At 35.6% G+C, this 23,824-nt stretch overlaps 1 protein-coding gene across 3 annotated transcripts in view; it reads left to right on the top strand.

Annotated features, from left to right (window-relative positions):
* Window positions 1-23,824, top strand: part of LOC135201459 (uncharacterized) — a 206,380-nt gene that overhangs the window by 64,364 nt on the left and 118,192 nt on the right. The gene's annotated exons all lie outside the window — the stretch shown is intronic.

The following is a 23,824-nucleotide window of genomic DNA, read 5'->3' on the forward strand; positions in this document are numbered from 1 at the left end:
AGTAATTCCCTGCTTTGGCTGACTTAAGCCTCTGTGGTTATTTTTTTGTTTTGTTTAAATTACCCCTTATATATGGCTCCTAGACCGATGATTGAATGTAGGTCTAATTGGTTTTAACGAAACCATTTTCCCAGGAGAGAACGGGAATTGTAACACGTCCATTAGCCAAGCTGTGGAGAACTACGAACACATTCGAAATCAGGTAACCTTTAAGAATTTACGCTGAAATACGATTTCAAAAAACTATTGAAAGAGAGTCGGTAGAAAATTAAACTTTTACCACGCATGCGCGGTGATGTATCAGCGCCTGTTCCCGTTCGTAGGTGGTTGAAGTTTCTTGACCTTTCGTTTTATTATTAAAGGTACGATAGAAGTGACTTTTTCAGGGAATGTTTGAGTAGGCAGTTAATTACCCCTGTAAATTAAGGTGTGGAACTTCTTGCTCCATTCCTTTCAGAGCGAACCGCTGTGAAAGCGATTATCGTTGTTTATCAACAACCTAGTTTCTTGTAGCTGTTGATTACGGATTGATTCTGCTTTGGTGTCTTGGAATTCGATTCCCAATCAAGCCGAAAGCCTTTAATTAGTCAGCTTCCGATGTATTCTATCGTGACCCTTGGTGGCTAATTGACTTGTTGGGTCGCCGGTTGGATAAAAAAAAAAAAAAAAAAAATAGCGTAGGTCTAGCTTCTCATCCTAAAAGACTGGCCGATGCTGAAGGGGAACACATTTAGGTGAAGTCTCCCTTTTTCTCTCTCTCTCTTTTATATATATATATATATATATATATATATTATATATATATATTATAAATATATATATATATAATCACTTTCACAATTGTTCTGTGCATTAGTACAATTAATGAAGAACAAAATCTCATTTAAATTTGATGATATCTAGCGGAGATATTTATTCAGGAAAAGTTACACGTTGTTAGTCCTAGAAAGCTTGTAACTTTTCCTGAATAAATATCTCCGCTAGATACCATCCAATTCTGATGAGATCCTGTTATATGTATATATATATATATATATATATATATATAATATATATATATATATATATATAGATATATATATATATATATATAAACTGTGTATGTTTAAACGACAATATTGCCACACAACCACGCTTGATCAGGTGAAAAGTGAATGAAAGTACAAACAGTAATTTTCGCTTTCAAAGCTTGGGAGACTGCTCGAAATCGTTTATTTTCAAGTTATTTCATCGATATCTTTCCTAGATTCTCATCCTACTTGAAGGACTGCGATGCAGGATGTCTTTAGCTTTATTTCGCGTTTGTCTGGTCACTAAGGGGTCAGTTTTTTTCCTTATGTAATTGTGACAAGTGAACTTTACAGTATATAATCAGCAGGATTACTTTGATCCAATTACACTTGATAACGGGATGACCAACGGTATTAACGCGGTATGTAGCCACCTTCGTCAAAGTTGTGTGCCTTTTTATACATAGGTTTCAGAAACTGCATTTTTTAAAGATATTCAGTTTTTCCTCATATATCCCGGCTCCTCCCCCCTCCACACAAACTGGGCGGCCCCATTAATCACCCCTCCCCCCAAACAAACTCCGCCACACCCTGCCCGCACACTTGAAAAAAAAAAAAAAATCGCCACCACAGAAATACTATTGCATTTTTTTTTAACTTCTCGTGAAAATTATCATACCATTATCTTTGTTAGTCTTTTCTTCAAACTATTATAATTTGTAATTATATTAAAGCGAAGTATGGGTTCATAACGACTACACGCGAAAAACACAATTACATAATCTGTAGCTAATTATTGAGACATATTACCATATACATCAGAACAGGCAAAAAACTAAACAAGACAAGTACATGTTTTTATACTTAGGAACAAGAGTCGAAAAAAAGTGGGCGTACGTGTTTGGTCTTAGAACGAAAAAGGGAGAGAAGAGAGAGAGAGAGAGAGAGAGAGAGAGGTTAGTATAGTTAGGAGATTGTTCAAGATTGATATTTAATGGAATATCAGAGACGTGAAAAAAAGCGGGAAAAAAATTTACTATTTAACTTTGACCATGCACACGAAAGTTAACGGTACTACTCAGAGAGAAAAAAAAAAAACTCAATTTCTGGATCATGGATTTGGTTTTTGGTTTGGTTCGATATTTTGGTTCGATCTCGAGTTCTTTCTGTAGGTTTAAAGTTCTGGATCGTCTATGCTATCTGGCTCGTTCTGTCCAGCCTCAGATCTTAAAAACTACAGAGGCTAGAGGGCTGCAAATTGCTCTGTTGGTCAGACACCCTTCAACCATCAAACATACCAAATTGCAGGCTTCGAGTCTCAGTAGTTCTTATTTTACTTCAGGTTAAAGTTAGCCATAATCGTGCTTCTGGCAACGATATAGGCCAGGCCACCACCGGGCCGTGGTTAAAGTTTCATGGGCCGCTGCTCATACAGCATTAGACCGAGACCACCGAAAGATAGATCTATTTTCGGTGGCCTTAATTGTAACGCTGTAGCGGCTGTACAGAAAACTCGAATGCGCCGAAGATACTTCGGCGCATTTTTTACTTGTTTTTAAGCCACAATCGATTATTGGTTGCGGATTATAGTCTTACTCGATTTTCTGTTCAAGGATTCGACCTGGTTCTATCCCGTTTTCTCCCCAAGCAAATTGCTTTCTATGGTAATGTTGTTTTATATTGTAGAAGACCACTTATATATATATATATATATATATATATATATATATATATATCTATATATTACTATATTATTATATAATTATATATATTATATATAATATATATATTACACACATACTTACTAATCGCTGTTTTTACAAGTTACAAATTGAATTGATGCAACTCATCTTCTGGTTAGAATCACGCGCTCTATTTATTCAGTTCCTTTTCGAAACCAGTTTGACCTGGATCTAGGCCTACTCCAGGCCTGATACTACGCACTCTTTCCCTTCCGTGCCTTCTGTATAATTAGGTTTTCTAGTTTGGCCTCGTGTTTGCTCTAATTAAATATTCTGGTTTTAAATCCGAGTTTTATCTCGTTTCTTTGAATGTTCTTTGTTAAAATTTTTAAATATTGAATCGGTTTTCGATCAGTAATATTAATTCTTGACTACCGATCATTCTATTTTGCTGAAACTTAATAGTGGCGTAAATGGTCCTCCGACGTGTGTTGTTATTTTAAATCTACAATAATAATAATAATAATAATAATGAATAATAATAATAATAATAATAATAATAATAATAATTATAAAATAATTATTATTATTATTATTATTATTATTAATTATTTGTCTATCACAGTCATCCTATTCGACTGGGTGGTTTTTATAGTTGGAGTTCCGGGTTGCATCCTTTCTCCTTAGGAGTCCATCACTTTTCTCACTATGTGCGCTGTTTCTAGTAGCACACTCCTCTTCACGAGTCCTTGTGGTTTTCCAGGTTCCTTTTCAGGGATCTTGAGATCGAGCCAAGCGACTACAATTTCCAATGGCATATCCCATAACTCTCTCCTACTCTGGTGTCCCATGGTATTGCGACATCAATGAGTGATAATTTCGGCTTGGTTTTGTCAATCAACGTTACGTCTGTTCTACTGGCACGTATCACCCTATCTGTTCTGATATCATAGTCCCAGAGGATCTTTATTATTATTATTATTATTATTTTATTATTATATTATATTATTATTATACTTCATTCATTATATTATATTATGATTATTATTATTATTATTATTATTATTAGATTATTATTATATTATTATTATTATTATTGAGAAGACAACAACAACAATAATAACATCAACATCAACAACAAATACACATTGTGAACAGTTATGAACATAATCCCAAGTCGAACAAAGAGGATTACATATTAATAATTAAATTAATTGCTCAACTCAACCTTAATTACATTAGTGGTCTGTGACAAGAGGACGTCATCAGCGTCAAATTGCGTTATGGACTGTAATCATGGACAAATTACACCGTATGGCAGCTCTCAATGTTACTGTAAGTCGGTTGAGAAACAAAGAACTTAATGCTACTAGATCATTGTCGGTTAGATGTATTCTGATTACGTATTCTGTGTGATGCGTTCTTAGGATAATCAGAATATTGCTTTTAAAGGTACATAAGTATAGAATATTCCAAACTATTTGGGTTTGAGACACTATAAATTAATGCGAAAGAGTAAATTTATTTCAACATAGAATTCAGAATAAAGATAATCCAGTTCGACGCTGGAAATTATACAAGATAATTGTTAGTTCAGTACAAGGAAATATTTTAATTTGGCGCATTCTAAGGCACTCATTAATTTAGTAATGCTCCATGTCAGTAATATAGAGTATTCATAGCTGATATTAAAGTCTTCAACATTTTCATATATGTATAAAAAAACGTTCTAAATAGCTTTGTTAATAAGTATAATTAGTCCGAATGACTGAAATCGACTTTGTTTTAAATGACTTCATTACACTGTATCCAAAGCCACTTCTTCCGTAGGGGGATAGTGGCGTCAGTGCACCTCATGCGGTGCACTGTAGGCGTTACTTAAGGTTCTTTGCAGCGTGCCTTCGGCCCCTAGCTGTAACCCCTTTCGTTTCTTTTACTGTACCTCCTTTCATATTCTTTCTTCCCTCTTACTTTCCATCCTCTCCTAACAATTGCTTCATAGTGCAACTGCTTCGAGGTTTTCCTCCTGTTACACCTATCAACCTTTTTACTGTCGGTTTCCGTTTCAGCGCTGAATGGCCTTTAGGTCCCAGTGCTTGGCCTTTGGCCTAAATTTCACATTCAATTCAATTCCAACGCCACTTCAATACAAATCTTCAGAATTTAGATAATAATGACTGTGTTATGAGAAAGTGGAGAGACGACAAGTCCCGGCCCTTGGGACTTGACGTACCGTCCGAAAGCTAGCTAGGGCCGAGTTACTTTCGTTGACTTTTCTTAATTTTTATAGACGAATGTTGAAAAAAAAAGCAGACCCCGGGCTTGATGACGGCAATTCTGAAATTGGGATTCGGCGTCATTGAAATCTGTCATACTTGAAGAATTTCCTTTTCTGTTCTTATATCATTTACAAAGAGGTATTTGTGAAATATATTATGTAGCTCACTGTACTGTTTACAAAGAAACAAAAAATAATTACCACCTTCCTTGAGAAAGTGAAGTCACTCTAGTTTCGTTTGATTAGGTGTTGCATTGATTGTTTTGAAATGAAAAGATATACAATGATTTCGTCATTGTAAGCGAAAGCACAGACTTTCATTTTGTGATATTTACAATTAAAAAAAAGGATGCTTTTTCTTCTGCTTTATTTTACGAAATAATCTGTCATTGACGAAGATAATAGGATGGCGTTTGAGGGAATGTTGAATGATGTCGAGTGTAGACGTTCTTAGTAGACGAAAATATTTTGTGTTACTTTTATTTATCGTAAATCATTATTCTGCATCTTGCGTTGGATTCGAAGAGAGTGAATTTATTAGTTCACTCACTATCATAAGCATCATCATCATCATGATCATCATCATCACCGTCATTATTAGCATCATCATCACCATTTATATTATAGTCCACAAACCATTTTCCTCTCGTATCTTCGTGAGATGTGTATAGGAGATTATATGCTCGTATTATATATATATATAAATATATATATATATATATTATATATAATATATATGCATATTCAGAGAGAGAGAAACTGTATCCACCATAATTGAACTGATTCTAAACATCTCGTTTGCAAACGTTTAAAAAGGGAAGCATTAATATGTATGAAGCTTCAAAGCCACGGGTTAAGCGAACGCCTGATCTTCTTCTGTTTTGCAACGGGATGCCTGAGCACGGACGTGACTAACCGTGCAATTTCCATAAGTAAGTTGCCTCTTGCGTCATATTATTGCTACTCTTGGCTCCAGTACCACCAGTGCGTTCGTTTGTACTATGGGCGAAATGCTCCCGAGAGTTGCCAGTTCGCTAATTTTCCACTGAATGAATTCTGGTTCCAGTAATTAGACTCTCATTTGACTAAACTATCATTATGTTTTTCTGATGGTTGCCAGTTTGTCTCTTTTGTCCACTGAATGAAATCTGGTTTTGGTAATCATACGCTCATTTGACAAAATTGTTAGTCTGTTTTTCAATAGTTGACAGTTTGTCTCTTGTCCAATGAATGAAATATGGTTCCAGTAATATGACTCTCATATGACTAAATCGTCCACTGTTTTTTTTTCTTTATAGTTACTAGTTTGCCTGCATCACCCGGTAATTTAATAATATAATTATTGCAAGTCACGAGGCCTTCATTTGAATAATTCCGTATTTTGCTTTAATGATAATTTGGAGTTAAATTGACTTTAATTTGGCCACAAAACCTTTGATTTGTAGCGACAATCAGTCGCTTATTTGACTCATTCAGAATCATTTTCATGGTAAGCTATACAGTGACTCGTTTGACGTGATTCGTTTTACGTGTTAGTCGGTCACGAATTATGAAATTAGATTTTCATCTTTGTTTAACTTCGCATTCACTGTTAAACTGGGGTTATTGTTAGTCCATTGCCTCATTTGAGAAATGCAGCGTATAAATCCTTGTATTTTTTAAAAAAAAATTTCTTGTTTGCATTTTTATCACAATGTTCTTATCACGCACGAATTGATACAATTCCGCTGAAGCTGCGAACCTTTTGAAATAGCTGTATTCATTCGTTCATTTTAATAATTTTCTTTCATTTTTTTCGCTAAAGGGAACAATATTAAAAATGTAAGGTTGAATTCATAGACATTCGCAAGCAATAATTCATAATTGACGCAAAATCACATAAAAAAACACACGTAGAACTTTCTGTCAGTCTGCCTGTCTCTCATTTTGCCTTCCTTGACATAAAGCTCCCCCATTCGACTCGGGCGAGGAGACCCCGTGATCCCATAAAAGTCACTTTCACGAATTCCTTCCGCCTTGAGGTTCTAGTCTCTGATGATGCAGATTGACAGCTCGCGCTATTATACTGAGGCGATGCTCCATAAAAATCATTCCATCCTAGGCGGAAACTTATGTGCTTGTGGCCTTGTTGTTGCTGTTGTATTGTTGTTTTGTTGTTGTTGCTTTGGTATTTGTTCTGGCATCAAACGTACCTGATGCAAGACAGGTTGTAAATAATTTTTTCTGTCTATGCTCTCTGTTTTAAATCCTCCTCTGTTTCTCTTTGTGCTAGTTCCTCTTTGGACGAGTGGGTTACGTGCTCGCCTACCAATTCGGTAGTCGCGAGTTCGATTCCCCTCCTTGCCAACGTGGAATCAGAGGAATTTATTTATTTCTGGTGATTAGAAATTTATTTCTCGATATAATGTGGTTTTAGTTAGATGTTGAGAAGAATCCAATACTTATCTTAATTTTTCTGAGGTCTAGTCGGAGGCACGAGCTTTCCAAGTACTTCATAGTTTTTATTTTAGGATTATTTCAGTTAGGCTAACAATACATAGAAATGGAGGAAGAGTTTTACATTTTCGTTGTTAAATTTGTAGTCAAACAAAATTGATACTTTCAGAATTAAAAATATATTTACACATGTACAGAAGATTCCACAAGAATATACTTTATTAGAATTCCATTTGTTCCAGCGCACCTACGCCACTTCTCGAACGAACGAAACAGCTGTAATTTTCAGCATGACAAAGTAGAAGGCCATGAGTAAGCAGCGTGACCTAATTCCCTCTCTTTCTCCACGTACACGCGAACGCACTCGCGCGCGAGCACTCACCTGCTTCTCATCGAAAACCTGTCCGAAGGGCCAAATCCGGGTCATAAAAGGCACGAGCTGGCAACCTCTTCCCCCTTTCGGTGTGACCTCACCACTTGGCCTTACGAATCCTTGCCATTTAGTCTCGTTGTTTGACTTTCCACTTAAACTTCGGCCGGGACCTTTCTCCCGAATTCTCGCTTTTCGACACCCTCCCCCCCCTCCCGCACCTGCAGGGCCCGCCAGGACTCGAACGAGTTGGGTTTCCGAGCTCTCGTGGTCTCGATCTCGCCTTTTGTCCGTCTCCATCACGACTCGGAACATCCCAGTCACGGTTGACTTGCCAAGATGTCTGCTGGAGGTTCGAGTCACCGATTACTTCTTCTTATTTTTCTTCTTCCCTCTTCTTCTTCTTGCTGGGGAAAAGAAATCAGGTTCTCCTCTCCTTTTTCTCTTATTCTTTATTTTGTTGTTTAATGCTCATGGGATGGTTTTCCATATAATTATAACTGATCATGAGATAAATGTCCTTTGTATCATGACCCATTTTCTACTTTATATGATTGTATAAATGTGCATTGTTTAAACACTTACACATTCACAATCACACACACACACACACGCACACACACACACACACACACACACACACACACACACATATATATATATATATATATATATATATATATATATATATATATGGTTGTGCATCTGTAAATATTTGAGGCTTAAAATTCGAACAAATATAAACGTTACATCGTTTTATGTGCCAGCTGCATTATGCATGCATGTACTTAGAGCAGTTATTGGCATCACACAATTTTCGTTGCTTTATCGACTTCCATCTGCTGCGCAGGAAGGGGGAAAGGTCACCCCCTCTTCTTCTTCTTATTCTTCTTCTTCTTCTTCTTCTTCTTCTTCTTCTCTGTGCTTCAGCAAACAATAATCAAGGCGCGATCATGCACGCGTAACTTTCTCCCCGAAGACGCTATCACGCTTACTCAAGTTACTCTCACTCTCGATTCACTCACACCGATTCTCTCATTCGCTCACTCTCACTCTCTTACGTTCCACATTCTCTCCTCTACCTTCGTACATCTGTCATTATCATTGCTATTCTCTTTTGGTCCGCATTCTCTCCTCTCCCTTTGCACTTCTGTCATTATCTTTCCTTCTGAATTATCTCCTCTCGTCTGTCAGTTCGCTTCATTCTTGTTTCAGTAATTCTCATCGTTAGTGGACTTTCTCTATTCATTTCATTCATTCTCTCTCCTCCACTTATCTCATTCACTCTATTGAAATAATCTGTCTACGTTAATCGCCATCACTTTCGTTTTCTATACTTTCACTCTTCGAATTAACTTCCTTACCTCATCTACTCTTGCTTTGTTCTCTCTTTTCAGTTTTACTCTCTTTTGGTAATTTCTCTCGCCCTTATTTCAGTCCCTTACTCTTAGTCTTATTCTGGTTTCTCTTGTGTTATTCTCCATTCTGATTTAAGCCAAATTTTTCCCATTGAACTTAATCTCAGTTCCAGTTACCTCGATCTTCAGTTTCCTTTCTTTTATTTTAGTTCCAGTCACCTCGATCTTCAGTTTCCGTCTTTTAGTTCCAGTTACCTCGATCTTCAGTTTCCTGTCTTTTAGTTCCAGTTATCTCGATCTTCAGTTTCCTGTCTTTTAGTTCCAGTTATCTCGATCTTCAGTTTCCTGTCTTTTAGTTCCAGTTATCTCGATCTTCAGTTTCCTGTCTTTTAGTTCCAGTTACCTCGATCTTCAGTTTCCTGTCTTTTAGTTCCAGTTATCTCGATCTTCAGTTTCCTGTCTTTTAGTTCCAGTTATCTCGATCTTCATTTTCCTGTCTTTTAGTTCCAGTTACCTCGATCTTCATTTTCCTGTCTTTTAGTTCCAGTTATCTCGATCTTCAGTTTCCTGTCTTTTAGTTCCAGTTACCTCGATCTTCATTTTCCTGTCTTTTAGTTCCAGTTATCTCGATCTTCAGTTTCCTGTCTTTTAGTTCCAGTTACCTCGATCTTCATTTTCCTGTCTTTTAGTTCCAGTTACCTCGATCTTCATTTTCCTTTCTCTTTTTGTTTACTTATATCAGTCTTTATATATATATATATATATATATGTATATATATTATATATATATATATATATATATATATATATATATATATATATATATATATATATACACGTTTGCTCCTCTTGATCCATTGCTTTCAAAACAAGGCAAGTTTTCGCCTGGTTTTTGCTGGTGAGGTGCCTTACTGTTGTTGGTCTTGTCTTTGTTGTTGTCGTTGTTTTTGGCAGCTTGTTGCTCCCTGAGTTGCAGAGTGATTGTGTTGCTGCAGTTGCTTCCATTGCTACTACTGACGCTGGTGCTGTCGAAGCAGCTTCTTATGTTGTTGTTGTTGCTTTTGATTTTGTTGTGCTTTATGTTGTTTAAATCGTTTATGACACCTCGCCCTTATCGAGGATGTTTCTGTTGTCATTAACCTGATTGTTGTTGTTTTGTCAACTTTAAGTACTGTGCACGTTTTGTTATAATTACTTCCATTGTTGTAGTTGCTATAATATCTCTGCGGTTGTTGTTTTTGCACTTCCTGTTGAATCTCTCCTGATGTTGTTGTTGTTGTTGTTGTTGAAGTTTCTTCTACGGTTGTTTTGTCGACCTTTATAAAGCTTTCTCTTTCCATACGAAGTGAAAACGCCTTGCACCGTTATGACAAAGTATAGGACTCCACCAGACTCAGGGCGTGGCTTTTAGTAGCTGGGAACCTGGACCCACCGACTGGGTCCTGTTGGTAGCCTCTTTCACCGAGCGCTGTCGAGAGCAGATGCTCCTATTATCGCACAGCAGTCACGATAAGATGCTGCTATAGCTAGTTCACTTAAGGTTGATTCTTGGATGAACCCTATGCTTACACGGCGTTTGTTTGGCGGCCGCTGATTGGCTGGTGTCGGGAGGTTGGCAGCTCGCAGCCAATCAGCGGGCGCCAAACAAATGTCTAGTAGGCATAGGGCTCACCCAAAAATCTACCTTAAGTGAACCAGCCATAGTGACGCTAGAACGGGTGATTGCGTGTCTCCGATGATGCTAAAGCACTGAAGAGAGATGCCTCCAGTAAATGCTAGCCTTTGCGTATGTGCAGTCACATATTGCGTGCATGCTTGCTTGAGGGACTTCGCGTATCGAGTGGGGATAATTGCTCGTGTTCATCCGTGGTATCTCTCTCTCTCTCTCTCTCTCTCTCTCTCTCTCTCTCTCTCTCATGGATACGTTTCCGTGAGGGGCTGTTGCTATAAGTAATATACAACTAATACTAACATTTCTAATTGATCAATATATGACGATGGGATTATGATTAAATGCTAATTTCCACAAAGTTTTACCAATAAAATGGGAAGATTTTAGGGATAAAATCCCACTATTGCTATTATGTTTATTCATACAAATATCATCATAGTATGGGTAACTTCAATAGCGAAGAATTCCACAGTGGCGTAAATGTAAATATATACCAGAAACATATATAAAATATATATTAGAAATATATCTACTAAAAAAAGCTTACGAGAAATTGCTCGATTCTCCCTCTCAGTCACTTGACAATTAGAAGGAGAATCGAGCATGTTCTCTAAACGTTTCGGTTGTATGTGTTTCTAATATTTTATATATATATATATATATATATATATACGTATATATATATATATATATATGTATGTATGTATGTATGTATGTATGTATGTATGTATGTATGTATGTATGTATATATACACATACATATTTCAAGTGTCTATAGTTACAGTTCCACCACTGTGGATTTCACCATTAAGTAACCCTATGCTATGATGAGATTTTAATGGAGATTCATAATAGCAATAGTGGGAATTCATCCCTAAAATATACCCATTCTATTGGTAACACCTTGTGGAAATTATCATTCATCGTAATCACATCGTCAGAATAAATGAATCATTTAGAATATTCATTATTCTACACCACTGTGGATTTCTTCACCCTTTATAATAATCATTATCATTGAGATCTCAGGTACTAGGCAACAAATCTATCGAGGAAGCCAAGGTAAATGCCAAAGGATAAGAAAAGAGTGAATGGATAAAGAGAAAAAAGCTTTCAGAAATACCTTGATGACAAGGGGCCAAAACTGGTATTGGTACAGGAAGTGAACGTAGAAGATCTCTGTGGAAAATAGCCTCCCAGAGGATGTCGTGCAGTTAGAAGTTCAGAAGTTCAAGCAAAAATGCAGTGCATTACTACCCTCATATTATTCTTCTCGCATTTTAATACAATTCTATCTGCTTTCCTACTAATTAATTTTTTTTTGATAAGTGGGGTTTCTTCTTTCTGTATTTCCTTCTCCTTCCTCTTACTTCTTCCTGATGAACACCATATTCTTTGGAAGCTTGAATTTCAAGTCATTGGCCCCGTTGGTGGGCTTGTTCCATATGAATGGGTTTCATCTACTGAATAATAATAATAATAATAATAATAATAATAATATTTCTTGGTTTTCTCTCAAGTTTTTAGGAGTCTCTTTCAATTCGCTGGTGAGGATAGAGCTTCTGTAATGGGGGACCTCGGTTAGTAAGGGCTGTTGGGTCAGGTCAAGCAATCCTCTCCAGCCCTTACTATTAGCAGAAGCCCTCTACTAACCGAGGTGGCCCCAAACAGAGGCTCTATCCCCACCAGGGAATTGAAATAATAATAATAATAATAATAATAATAATAATAATAATAATAGTCTGAGCCCTGCCCACTTTCAGAAAGACCCCAGCGATTATCAGTGAGGTGATAAGTTCTTTTCTTCATTTTAGTGGTCTGATGCATTTGAGAAGGTCTTCGCTTTTTTATTTGATTTTAGGACGAGGTTAAGTTCTTGTGTAAGAGTAGCCCTTCCGTATATTGGTTTTAGCATTATTGCTTTTTTTTTTGAAGAGTTAATGTGCTCTATTGTAAGATTGAAAATATCTTGGTGCAGCGGAACGTCTCTGCGATGAAACATGAGCATAATATATAGCATACATATATACATTATTTGTATGCATGTATATATATATATATATATATATATATATATATATCAAATAATGACTATATCTATCTACCTACCAATCTATCTACCTACTACCTATATCAGTTATGTAATATACATATATATACAGATATACATATATACAAATTATATATATATATATATATATATATATATATATATATATATATTATATATATATATATATACATATATATATATTATATATATAATATATATATATATATATATAATATATACGTGTATATATATTATATATATATATCTCTAGTGACTAACCCCTAAACGCTCCTTTGATATTATATATATATATATGATATATATTTATATATATATCTGATACTATCATATATATAATAGATATATTTTACGTGTAAAATGTCCTAGTCATTGGAGGCAGAAGAATGTAAAACATTGCACATAAAAAAAGGTGGGAATCGCACAGAGACGCGGTAATTGCGTGGTTGAGAACCATTCCATTGTCGAATGCAAATTCCGCCACGAGTATATTATCCGGTGGCATGAAGGATGGCTGACGAAGGGCGGTGGCGTCCTTCGACGGAGGTTTTTAAAAAACATTTTCGTAATGAATTGAGATGTTTTAGTCAAGTGGTGTTTTCCTCTTCCCTTTTCTTCTCTCGCGTCTTCCTACCTTTTGTATGAATTATAGAGGCGTTTGTTTGCTTGTTTGTTTTTTTCGCAGCGTTTCTTTTAAATAACATTTTATCAGTTATTTTCTTTTATTCTCAGTGATTTATACTCGAATTTTTAATTATTATTTTTGTATTTTGAATTGTTAAGCTTCATACTTCATTCATCCCCTTTCAAATTATCCTCCGTTATTACTTTCGTTTAATACACTTAGAGTTGCTTTCTTTGATTAACCTCAGATTTGCTTTCTCTTAAACTCAGAATCGCTTTCTTTTAATACTCATACTGCATTCTTTTGATGCTGATAATTGCCTTCTTTTGATAAACTCATAATTGCTTTTCTTAATAAACTCAGAATTGCTTTCTTTTAATAAACTCATAATTGCTTTATTTTGATAAACTCAGAATTGCTTTCTCTTAAACTCAGAATTGCTTTCGTTTGATAAACTTAGAATTGCTGTCTTTCGATAAACTCATAATTGCTCTCTTTTAATAACGTCAGAATTGCCTTCCCTTAAACTCAGAATTGCTTTCTTTTGATGAAGTCTGAATTACTTTCTTTTAATAAACTCATAAATCCTTTCTTTTGATAAACTCAGAATTGCCTTTTTTTCTTCTTTGTTTTTTTCAAGCTCAGAACTACCTTTTAATAAACTAAGAATTTCTTTCTTTTAATAAATTCACTTAGTTCAATTTATTACATGAAAGCAATTCTGGTTTGAGTATGTTACAAAAAAATAATAATAATAAATTTCTTCAGTAAATCATCTGCAAGAGGTTGAATGAGGTAGTGTCTGTCATTGCAATTTCCTCTGAAGCCACCCACCTACTTCGGTTGCCACTATCTCAACTATAACTGCGGTCATCATGTTTGAAAGTTTATTATCGTACCCTAGCAACCTACCGTTAAGAAATCTAACGCAGTTGACCGTTAGGTTACCATGACACGATAATGAAACCTTGAGACTCCATTAAGGGTGATAGATAAGATAATAGTTGCCACCATTTTAAATCTTTCGTTTAGTTAAAATTTCCTTGCGGTCAATTTTGCGAAAATTATAAAATATAAATTTCCATTTGTCTTCATTTTAGAGCAGCTGCTTGCTATTAATACTATTATGTAATAATAATAATGATAATGTTCTTAGGGGTCCACAATAATAAGAATGTTAAGAATTCGTGTATAATTTATAAACAATTAATAAAAGCTTTCGAACTCTTCCCTGGGTTCATCTTCGGTAAAAAAAAAAAAAAAAAAATCTTTTATGAAGTGTTTATAAATTATACACGAATTTTCAACATCCTTATTATTGTGGACCCCTTAGAACATTGTATGAACTCCCGTGACAGAAAGTTTTTCCCCCCCAAAAAATAATGATAATAATAAAAACGTAAAAAATGCCACCTCGTTGTCTGTGATTGAAAGCCTTTCGTTGCCTTTGTCTGAGGGCTTTGGCATCCGGTTATCACTGCTATTACTGAAGTAAAAGCAAATATCTTTTTTTTTTTCTTAACACCCACTTTAGCGACGTTAGCGTTTGCCGGTATCATTGAGAGGGAAATTAAAACTTGTCTTGAGCTCAAGGTACAGGCAGTAAATTACGGAGCACAAAATAAATCACTATGTCGAACATTCATCTCCAAAAATTATCGGATCAATTTAGTGATTAAAGTTGATTGCTTACTCTCCCGATGTCTCGTCTTTCCAGTGTTTTAGAAAGCACACAATTAGAAAAAAATATGCGATACAACTATAAGTTAGTGTTTTTAATAAAAAAAAAAAGAATTCTATTAATAAGTTGGGGAAAAATGCGATACATCTATAAATTAATTCGTTTTTAATAAAATAAAAAGTCTTCTGTAATAATTTGGGGGAAAATATGCGATATATCTGTAAATTAATTTGTTTTTGATAAGATAAAATGACTTCTCTAATAAGTTGGGGGGAAATGCGATACATCTATAAATTAATAATAATAATAATAATAATAATAATAATAATAATAATAATAATAATAATAATAATAATAATAATAATAATAATTAGATCAGCAGAGACGTACTGAATTTTAAAGGTGTTCTCCCGTACCACATCTCCCCTTGCTCGCGAGAGAACTCTGGTCTACTCCTTTACGATCAGTTTATCTTATCACGAATACGTGACTGAATCTATTGAAACAAGTAGCGATAATATTACGAATCGCCCGCCTGGAGGGCTATAAGCAGTACGTCACGAGTTCATGATTACATCAAAACGCTTTCGTCTTCGTTTCATAATGTTTCGTGTTAAACGACGTAGAATTCTGGGTCGGAGATGTAATGATTTTTTCACGACTTTGCAACAGTAATGTTTATTTATAGATGAATATGACGAATGTCCGTCACGTTCACCTTTTTAACTCTTGTATCCAAGATGAACGGAGAGAGAGAGAGAGAGAGAGAGAGAGAGAGAGAGAGAGAGAGTCACGTTCGGATACGCCGTTAGTGAGTTGCCTCACCCAGATTTCTCAAAAGTTTCCACCGTCCGCTGCTCAGACGCAAAGTATTACGAAAACTTGTCCGCGAGACAAGGAGAGGCAAAAATATAGTTTTTTCCTGGTATGCTGACGTCACCCGAATGACGTCAGTGATAGAGGATAATGGTATTGCTTCCAGCATTAGATTATAGACGTTGAGGGTGTGATTAGATTTAATTATGACTATAATTGACGATATAATTTTGGGAATGGTTTTGTCCATAACAAAATCAAGAATGGCAATAATAAATAAAAGTTCATTGTTGTTTGGTGTTATAGGGATTGAAGGTGCTGACGTGGACCTCAAGAATCTGACCGTCCAACCAACCAAAACAAAACGGTTATAATAATGACGATTAAGAATGACTAACAAGTGAAAGACATTAGAAGCGGGAACAAAGAAGCTGGAAGAGGATTCCAAAGTGCAACTGCCAGGTTTCCTCCTGTTACACACTTTAAACCTTTTACTGTCAATTTCCTTTTCAGCGCCGAATGTCCTCATAGGTCCCAGTGCTTGGCCTTTGGTCTAAATTCTGTATATCAATTCGATATAAAATTCTGAAATTATAAAATTCGGGGGATGAATTCCTGATGAAAGCCTCAATATGTATTTTAATATGAGTGGATATTTTTAGTATGAGATTATATGTAGATAACTCCAAAATGATGATAAAATTCTTAATGTGAATTCATAAACGTGATGAAATTTTCAATATGAATTTTAATATGAGTGGATAATTTCCAGTATAGACTATACGTAGATAACCCCAAAATGATAAGATTCTTATTATGCATTCATGAATGTGATGAAATTCTTATTATGTATTTTAGTATGAGTGGATATTTTCAGTATGAGATTAGACGTAGGTAACGCCAAAATAATAATATTCTTCGTAAGAATATTTAACAAAATGAGAATCTCAGTATAAATTTCTAGATGTGTGAATATTTGAAGTATGAGATGAAAAACGCCTTTAAATTTAGATGGCGAAATTCCAAAGAGAGTTCCTCTCAATATTAGGTTTTAAAATGTTGATGACATTCTTAGTAAGAATATTTAAACAGGATGAGATTCTCAGTATGAAGTTTTAGATGTGTGAATATTTTCAGTATGAGATTATAGATAACGCCTGTAAAGATGGCGAGACTAAAAAGATGGCCTCCCAACAAGGTAAAATTCTCAGTAGGAGGAGAATAATTATATTATTAGATCCACCAGCTTCTTAAGGACAGTTCCGGCGACCTGCATTTTTTTTTCTTTTTCGTGATTCAGAATGAGGACAGTTTTTGCGAGAGAGAGAGAGAGAGAGAGAGAGAGAGAGAGATAGAGAGAGAGAGAGAGAGATAGAGAGAGAGAGAGAGAGAGAGAGAGAGAGAGAGAGAGAGAGATAGAGAGAGAGAGAGAGAGAGAGAGAGAGATAGGAGAGAGAGAGAGAGAGAGCAGTAAGTAGTGATTGCAAAAGTGGGAAATTCTTCAACTGTGTCATTGGCGAGATACAAAGAAAAGTGAATTTAAAGACAGGTAAACAGAGAGAGAGAGAGAGAGAGAGAGAGAGAGAGAGAGAGAGAGAGAGAGAATTTTGATCAGTCTTTGTTCCTTGTGCTGAAGGTGAGCATCATTTATTCTTTGTTGTTTGAGAGAGAGAGAGAGAGAGAGAGAGAGAGAGAGAGAGAGAGAGAGAGAGAGATTGTAACGGAACATGTGAAACATTATTCCTGCTTCTCCCATTAGCTCTTCTGATGCTCCCTAGATTACTGTAATCTTCTCCATAATCATATTTCATTTGCAATACCAATGCAAAACTACAGAAAATACTAACCCAACCCCCCTTATTACCCCTGTCTATTTTTGTGTGTGCATGATTTTCGCTCAGCATGAGAACGGAAGTTAACTGTACATATTTTCGAGAACAATTTATGAAGTCGAAATACCATATATGATATGTATCGTATGTTATTGGATCTAGGTTACTTCCACACCTGCGCATCGGTGGTCATAGTGAAATGATTCGACACCAGGGATCAAATAGTTTTGATAGCTTTTTTTGTTCTGAAATTTATCCCTAGAAATATTTTTAGTTTGCAATTGTTATTCTTTATTTATTTATTTATTTATTTATATATATATATTTATTTATGTTATTTATGTATTTCATATTTATTTATATTTATTCATATATTTATAAAAAATTTATTTATTTATTTTTATTTTTTTAATTTTTTTATTTATCTGTTTATTTATTTATTTATTTGTATCTTGTTTTCCTTCATTTATTGAATGATCAATTTATCGGAATTTTCGAAAGATGATTTTTTTCAAGCGTCTTTTTTGGGATATTTAATCTTTCTTATTTAATTACACATTCCACCACATTACCCTTTTAAACTTTCTTTCTTAACCTGTTTCGTACTTTTCGAAGCCTTACTGAATATCATCATTGTCGTGTCCTTGTACCGGGTACTGGAAGAACAATGAAAAATTAAAAGGATAGGAAAAAAGAAGAAGGAATCTGGAAGGATACGAGGTGGGGAATGATTAGCAGTCAGAGACAATATAATCATGTTCATTATTAGAATAGTCTTCATTCTAAATGCGCCGTCACACTCAACATGTTTAAAGCCCCAATTAGTTTGCAAAATAAGCTTCCAATGACTAGAATGTTTGTATATCATACAGGTCACACAGTCGCAGAGCTGCTAATGGAAATCAATTACCAGAAACGAAGATAACTCAACGGGTAACATTAACAGCCTGTGCATGTAGCAATATAAAGGAACTGAATAGTCGTATATGAAACAGTAAAGAAACAAAGTATAACTTAGTTTAACAAGCTCACTGAGCTGATTAACAACAGCTCTCCTAGGGCTGGCCCGAAGGATTAGATATTTTTACGTGGCTAGGAACCAACTGGTTACCTAGCAAAGGGACCTTCAGCTTATTGTGGGATCCGAACCACATTATATTGAGAAATGAATTTCTAACCGCCTGAAACAAATTCCTCTGAATTCCTTGTTGGCAGAGCTGAGAATCGAACTCGCCACTGCCAAATCGTAAACGAGCACGAAAACCACTCGTCCAACGAGGAACGAAGCAGTGAAGAACAGAGAAATGAACAATGAATCGATAGATATGGGACACAAACGAAGTTGAATCAATAAATACGGGACACCAACGAAGTGAACGTGCAGGAAAATAAGCCACAAAGCTAAATAAATAGTGATTGGTGCTTCGAAGAGGCTCGTTTTTATTTATTTATTTATTTAATTTTTTTAGAACTTATCGATAAAATCCCTCGTCTTTTTACTGAGCAATTCTCAACGAGGAAACCCGATGTCGAAACAGAAGCGGGAAACAAGGTCACTGCTCTCGTGACCTTTTCCTTGAGATCAAAATGGACGTTGGGCAAAAATGGGTGAGCAACAACTCTCCCACTCCCCCTCTCCACCCAAACCCCCAGATCCTCTTTCTCTCCCACCCCCCGCCAACCCACTGGACCTGCTGTAGTGACCAGCGGATCTGTGCAAAGAGCTTTTATCTGGCTGGCGGTCAAGGCGGACCAGTTCGTGAAAGCGATGATCTGCACATTACAGGTAGTCCACTTCTGAATGGGTCTAGGGAGAGAGAGAGAGAGAGAGAGAGAGAGAGAGAGAAGAGAGAGAGAGAGAGAGAGAGAAATGAACACCTGCATATTCGGAGACTGATTGATAGAGACATATAGACTGACAGATTTGAATTACAGGTAGTCCTCTTCTGAATGGGTCCGGAGAGAGAGAGAGAGAGAGAGAGAGAGAGAGAGAGAGAATACCTACATATTTGAAGAATTTGATTGATATAGTGAGACAGGCAGACCGACATGAATTGCAACAATCGAAGGAGAGATGAAGGGGCGGGAGAGAGAAATATAGAGCAAGAAAAATGAGAGAGATGAGGAGAGAGAGAGGGGGGAGATGGGGGGAGAAGAGAGAGAGAGAGAGAGGAGAGGAGACTGGACAATATGAGCTACCAGAAGTACACCTGCAGAATAAGAGAACGAGAGAGATAAAAAGTATAGATATTATATGTAATGGAGGACCTCTCTGTCTGTCTGTCTGTCTGTCTGTATTTTGATCGAGGCTCCGCTCTCTTCTAGACAAGAAAGTTGCATCAAATCCAAGAATCTTCTATAATTACAGTATAGATGGGATAAATTACGGTGTTTTCCACTTTAGTTTGTAGTTTAACAAGTCGATGAGACATCGCCTAAGAGAGAGATGCAACATCCACTTGTCCATAATTTCGTTTGAGGATTTGCAATAGTAAATGTAATGATTTATACTTTTGAATTTTTATGCTAGCTTAAAGAATACAATTTTGATTTTTTATTGTTCTGCATTGAAGAAGATGATCTAGATTTTTGGTTCTGCCTTAAAAGCCACTCCTGTTAAAAGGGGAAAAATCATATGACAATAATATATATATATATATATATATATATATATATATATATATAGATATATATATTGGATGTACAATTATATGTATACACACACACACACACACACACACACACATATATATAATATATATATTATATATTATATATATATTATATATATATATATATATATACACATGCAATCATCTCATGGTCAATAAGCGGTATCTTGATGACTTGTGACTTTAAAGGGGTTAATTGCAAACTATATTGACTTCTGAAGTAAACGTCCAGCATAATAATGTTTTTACCTTATGGAGCTAAATTCAACATTATTAATTGTAAAACTAAAGTGTTATTATTTACTGCTTTCCAGTAATATATATTTTATATATATCCCACTATTCATGTTCCAAAACACGTACATTTACTTTTGAATATTGTTCATTAAAGTGCACTGGCGTACACAACGCACGAACGCATAAACATACACAGGTGTGGAGAGAGAGAGAGAGAGAGAGAGAGAGAGAGAGAGTGCGCGCGCATGAAGGTCATCTGAGTAATGTATTACACACACGCTGACCGCTAACGGGACTGTTCTCATATGCGTTAATTACCCTTAATTACATCGTTCAAGCCTGTAATTGTTTTTTCTGCCCTTTGACCTTAGAGCTGATCGCTTTTCCTGCCCCCTAGCCCCGTGTGCCCACTGGAGCGTCCAGTGGGCGCAGATTGGGTCTGGGGTCACCCGGTTATGCCTTATGCCCAGGTCTAGGTGGACCAGCTTTCCTTGGGATGCAGAATGAGGAGAAGAAACGTCAAAAATGAAAGCGAAAGATCGGAAGTATCGCGAATCAAGTGGATAAGAAACAGAGGAGATGCGGCAAGCGTCTCTTGAAAAGAAATGGGTGGTAAAGAGATGAATAAGGGAAAATAGAAGGCAAGAGAGAAAGAGGGATATATAACTATAAATTAAAAAGTTAAGTTTAAAAAATTGAAGTATTCGAGTTAAAGATAAAAAGAAATGGATGATAAAGGAACGAATAAATGCAAAAAAGACAACAAGAGAGATGGAGGGAGATGTGTCGTAAAAAAAGTAAAAAAAAAAAGTATCGGAGCATTGAAATTAAAGTTGATAGGAAACAGAGAAGGTGAAGCAAGCGTGTCCTTCTAAAAAGAAACGGATGATTAAAGAAATGAATAAGGAAAAGCAGAACAACGATGGAGAGAAAGAGGTAGATCAATCATAAGGAAGAGAAACAGGAGACGACTTGAGGGCGGGGTTCTTCCAAGGTGGGGGGAGCCTTTTCGTTTTCACTCGGGTGGGTTAATTTTCCACCTTCTTCTTCTTCTTCTTCTTCTTTGTCGTTTGGTCTGAAACTTGCGGCTGTGGCGTTGGTGGAGGAGGGTCATTGAGGAGCAGGGTCGGTGAGAGTGAAATCTCTCTCTCTCTCTCTCTCTCTCTCTCTCTCTCTCTCCTCCAAGGTTCGCTTGAGAAAAAGGTTTCCTCAACACATGATTGGACGGGAGTTATGAGAATGACGGAGAAAGACCGTCGCTTGTGTAAGTATGAATTCAATGGGGGGTTATGAGACTGGGCGTTAATCAAGTTGCTATGTATATATATATATATAAAGAGAGGAAAGGTGGATGACGTCATTGACAGCTGACAGTAATTCACTCGTGCATTCACACTCACACGCACGCGCACACACACACACACACACACACACACACATATATATATATAGTATATATATGTATGTATATTTATATATTACAAATTATATATATATATTATATATATATATAATATAAAATATATATATATATAAATATATATATATATATATATACTATATATATATATATATATACTTATATGAATTATTAACATATTATTAATATAAATAATATTAATATATATATAATATATATATATATATATATATTTGGATTTTAATCACGAAAAATTGTAAACGTAACATATTGCAGCCACGAAGGAAATTGAAACATTGGAGATGCTAAGTACTTTCGTCTTATCACCAGTTGCTCTGACCATATATATATATATATATATATCTATATATATATATATAATTATATATATATATATATATGCACGTGTGTGTTTTGCTAGAGAGAGAGAGAGAGAGAGAGAGAGAGAGAGAGAGAGAGAGAGAGAGAGTGTTTGTATTACATGTTAGTTCAGCATGAATCATCATAATGTCTTGTGTAGTAATGTGCAGTCATGCCTTTTTGACTCTTGTTCTGCAATCCAGTGTTCTCAGGTGGTAAGATGTTTTACTGTACGCTATTCCTATTGTTCTTTATTTACCCTGCCATTGTTATTAAGACATTACAAGAACAACAACAATAACCATGATAATAATAATAATAATAATAATAATAATAATAATAATAATAATAATAATAAATAATAATAATAGTTATTTTATTATTATATTATTATTATTATTATTATTATTATTATTATTATTATTATATTTATTTTATTAAAGTAATGGCTACTTCAGCAGCGGAAAATAGAGAAGAATCTCTACAAGTGTAATACTGCTGAAGTAACCATTACTTTTAATAAAGTATGCTTGAGAGAGGGTCTGCTTCTTAAGTACACTATTATTAATATTATTATTATTATTTTTTTTTTTTTTTTTTTTTGCTCTATCACAGTCCTCCAATTCGACTGGGTGGTATTTATAGTGTGGGGTTCCGGGTTGCATCCTGCCTCCTTAGGAGTCCATCACTTTTCTTACTATGTGTGCCGTTTCTAGGATCACACTCTTCTGCATGAGTCCTGGAGCTACTTCAGCCTCTAGTTTTTCTAGATTCCTTTTCAGGGATCTTGGGATCGTGCCTAGTGCTCCTATGATTATGGGTACGATTTCCACTGGCATATCCATATCCTTCTTATTTCTATTTTCAGATCTTGATACTTATCCACCCTTTTTTCCCTCTCTTTCTCTTCACTCTGGTGTCCCCATGGTATTGCGACATCAATGAGTGATACTTTCTTCTTGACTTTGTCAATCAACGTCACGTCTGGTCTATTTGCACGTATCACCCTATCCGTTCTGATACCATAGTCCCAGAGGATCTTTGCCTGATCGTTTCTATCACTCCCTCAGGTATGTGCTCGTACCACTTATTACTGCAAGGTAGCTGATGTTTCTTGCACAGGCTCCAGTGGAGGGCTTTTGCCACTGAATCATGCCTCTTTTTGTACTGGTTCTGTGCAAGTGCCGGGCATTCACTTGCTATGTGGTTTATGGTTTAATTTTTCGTATTGCACTTCCTACATATGGGTGGGAGATGTTATTTCCGTCTATCGTACTTTGAACATATCTGGTTCTTAGGGCCTG

The sequence above is a fragment of the Macrobrachium nipponense genome, chromosome 28, assembly GCF_015104395.2.
Source record: "Macrobrachium nipponense isolate FS-2020 chromosome 28, ASM1510439v2, whole genome shotgun sequence".
Taxonomy (NCBI): domain Eukaryota; kingdom Metazoa; phylum Arthropoda; class Malacostraca; order Decapoda; family Palaemonidae; genus Macrobrachium; species Macrobrachium nipponense.